The sequence below is a fragment of the Ictidomys tridecemlineatus genome, chromosome 6 (assembly GCF_052094955.1).
Source record: "Ictidomys tridecemlineatus isolate mIctTri1 chromosome 6, mIctTri1.hap1, whole genome shotgun sequence".
Classification (NCBI taxonomy): Eukaryota; Metazoa; Chordata; class Mammalia; order Rodentia; family Sciuridae; genus Ictidomys; species Ictidomys tridecemlineatus.
The window spans coordinates 33,290,588-33,294,275 of NC_135482.1; the positions used below are offsets into that span (position 1 = coordinate 33,290,588).

General features: G+C 33.1%; 1 non-coding gene across 1 annotated transcript; it reads left to right on the plus strand.

Moving 5' to 3' along the window:
* The first annotated feature begins 3,358 nt into the window (after positions 1 to 3,358).
* On the plus strand, positions 3,359 to 3,471 carry LOC120888770 (small nucleolar RNA SNORA3/SNORA45 family). The gene has a single exon (XR_005732457.1). It is a non-coding gene; the product is annotated as a small nucleolar RNA SNORA3/SNORA45 family (small nucleolar RNA).
* Positions 3,472 to 3,688: the final 217 nt, after the last annotated feature.

The following is a 3,688-nucleotide window of genomic DNA, read 5'->3' on the forward strand; positions in this document are numbered from 1 at the left end:
ACTCTTTTATTTTTTTATTATTGTTTTTTAAATTATTATTATTATTTTTTTTTATTTTTTTTTTAATTTTTTTTTATTGGTTGTTCACAACATTACAAAGCTCTTGACATATCATATTTCATACATTAGATTGAAAAGTGGGTTATGAATTCCATATCATTTGATTGCGTCCTGCCTTGTAGATTTCTGCTGAAAAATTCATTCATAATCATATTGGTATTATGTTATATGTGATTTTAAAAAAAAAATCTCTTAATGCTTTCAGAATTTTTCTTTGTTTTTGTTTTTGATAATTTGATTATTCTAAATGTGAGTACATTCCCCTTTTTGACTGGATTAGAAACTTCTGTTTCCTGTACTTGGGTGTTGTTCTGTTACCCAAAACTAGGGAAGTTTTCAGCCATTAGTTCTTCACAATAGCTTATGACTCTTTTTTCTCTCTCTTCTCTTCTCTTTGACTCCTACTAGTCAAAGGTTTGATCCTTTGATGCTACCCTACAAGTCTCATAAACTATTGTCCTTAGTTTTTATTCTTTTGTGCCCCCCCCCCGGCCCCTGCCACCTCTGCCCAACTTGGAAACATCAACTGATCTTATAGCTCATTGATTCTTTGCTTTCCTTGATTGATTATCCTGTTGGAGCTTAAGATCTTAACACTACTTAAGATCTGCAATTGAGCAGGTCTGTGGATTGGTTTTCTAGGTCAGGTGGAATCATTGTTTTGGACAGGCAGGACATTAGAGTCTTTGGAAATGTGTCACTGAGGATTTCCTCCTTGTCTGAATAGTACTGTTGGGTGAGCTTTTGGCTGAGTTCTGTAGCTGTAGCTGTTTGTTTTCCCAGATTAAGCAGGATTAACTGCCACTTTTCCCTAAAAAGCACAGAGGAGTTCCAGAGTTCCTGCTTGGAATGGGATAATTGGGTGATCTATTAGACTATGTGGAGTCCTTTCTTGACTTCCTAGAAACACTAAATGAATGCTTCCTGTTCTCCTTTTCCCTTGTAAGAAATATGGGCCCAGAGTTGGACATGGCGGCACAGGTTTGTAATCCCAGTGGCTCAGGAGGCTGAGGTAAAAGGATCAAGAGTTCAGCTTTTCTGAGCCAGCCTCAGCAAAAGCGAGATACTAAGCAATTCAGTGAGACCCTGGATCAGTGGTTGAGTGCCCCTAAGTTCAATCATTGGTACTCATCTGTGGATATTTGTTAGTTGAACTTTATGTGGCAGGAAGTAGAGCACAAAGCCCCTTTCTTTACCATTTTGCTCACATCATATAGTTTTTCATAGTGATATTTATTTTGTGTGTATATGAATTGTATTTGCTCAATTTTGTTATAGATGTTTCTCTAAATAGATGTTACAATTATTTTTCACATATTTTAGATTAAAAAAATTACATGATAAATATGAGAGTTTTAATATACCTATGTTGTTAACTCAAGAATAAATAACCAAATTTATTAAATTAGATTAGTGAATACTATTTTGGTGCTAAGACCATAAAAGATTAAGAATAAAATCTAAACTTATTCTACAGAAAAATAGTATAAGTTTAAAGTGGCATGTCCTCCTCCAAATGAAAGACCACATAACTTTTTAGAAAGTAATTTGAAATTTGTGTATTTCTTTTATCATCATCTTCTATACAAGCAGTATGGTTGAAATACAGTTTCTTTGGTAAAGGTAGTATGTTTGTCATGTTTCCATAACTATAACAATACACATAAGGTAATCAACTTGAATGCAGTAAAATTTATTTTGTCTCAAAGTTTTAGATGTTTCAGTCTATGATTTGTTGACCTGTGGCACTAAAGTGGAGAGCAGGGGATGCACCCACTGACTTTCCTCTCACTATACTCCATCTCTTGTATGTTATGTCATCTCCCAATAGGGCTATAAGCTGGGGACAAGGCCTTTAACACATGGACATTTGAGGAACACTTAAGATCTATATTATAGAAGGTAGTAATCTATATCTACTTTATTCGATGAAGTAATCATTAGCCATAAATAATTATCATTGAACATTGGTAATGTGGTCAACATGACTAAGAAACTAAGTATTAAATGTGTTTAATTTTAATGTTAATAGCCACATGTGACTAATGCTACTATATTGTTCTGAAAATATCTATAGGTTGCTATAATATTATTCCTATATTAGTTTTCAGTACTGTTACGGTATTTTGTATACTTAATGCACTTATTAATTCACTAAATATCAGCCATAATTTGTTATTTGGCAAATTAATGACTATAATATAGGCATTATAATTATCAATGATATAGCTATTATTACATATAATAGTGAAAAGAAAATAGACAAATATAAATGGATATTCAAATATTGGTGACATGGAATAATGTCCTCACCAGAGTTTTAACAAATTTGAACAAATTGCCCAATAGTGTGAATTATACAATTTCATTTCTTATAAATAATAAGCATCTATGTACAGATGTAGTTATGTTATAGTTTTTCTATATAGTTTTCTATATATTGAAAAACAACGTATAAACAGATATTATTTAGCTGTATTTGTTGATGGTACACTTAGAATAGAAGATAACAAGATCCACTTTGGTCCCCTATAATTTCAACCTTCTTGTATCTATGCTGATGTTTAATACTTTCTCAAGTGTGGGTCAGATTTGTGACTTTCTTCTAATGAAGGGAATATGACAAAAATGATAAGGTATACGTCTCTTTTTCTTTGTAGTAGTGCGTGCTAAGTCCTGTCTAATTAGTTCAGTTATAGCACCTGAACATACTACATGGGAGTGTACATAGTAAGTTCTTGATATAAATAAATAATTTTTGACTTAATAAAATCTGTAATAGTATTGAACTTTAGCCCTAAGAGGAAACCCTTTCCCTGGTTGGCTTTGATGAAGCAATCTGCCCTATTGTAAACTGCCATTTGGAGGGGTTCACATGTCAAAACACTGATGTTACCATCCAGCAAAAGCCAGCAAGGCAGGCATCTTGTGTTGTAGAAGAAACTTCAAGATGGTAAAACTCATGTGTGTCTAGGAGTGGATCAAAAAATGGAAAAAGAGTGAATGAGTCTAAAAATGTATGCTATTGCATTCATCAGTTGACACTACATATAATTGAAAGGCTCCCAATTGAGATTTTCTTTAATATTCCTAATATTCTTTAGGAATATTAATGGTGAAAGAATGATAATGTTGAATGTACCAAGAAAGGGGAAACACCACTATCTCCTGAAAAATAACAATAAAGTAAGTCACTAAATATTTGAATTGGAAGATTGAGTAAGAAAGAAAAACCAAGGATGATGCAAAATGAGACTTGGTATTATATATCTGAGTCAATTTCCAAAACGAATTTACAGCTAAGACTAGAATCAAATCCTGACATAGCACTTGTCCTGTTGTACTAGAGTCCTAAGACAAAATCAGCTGGCCTTGATTCACTGGTAGGGGCAATCCAGGTAAAAAACATGAAAGATGTGGGTTGTCAGGTAACTTTCCTCACACACTTCAGGAAGTTGATAACTATTATTATGTATTATAAACTCTCTTTTCTTCTAGAGCTCATACAAATATCAAAGGAATAGTAAGTTGCGAAGGTTCTCTGTCATAAAAAGTCAATTATTCACCTGAGGGCTGAAAATATTAAGGGTGTATGTGTAAGCAAAGGACCTGTGTCCTAGCTGCTTGA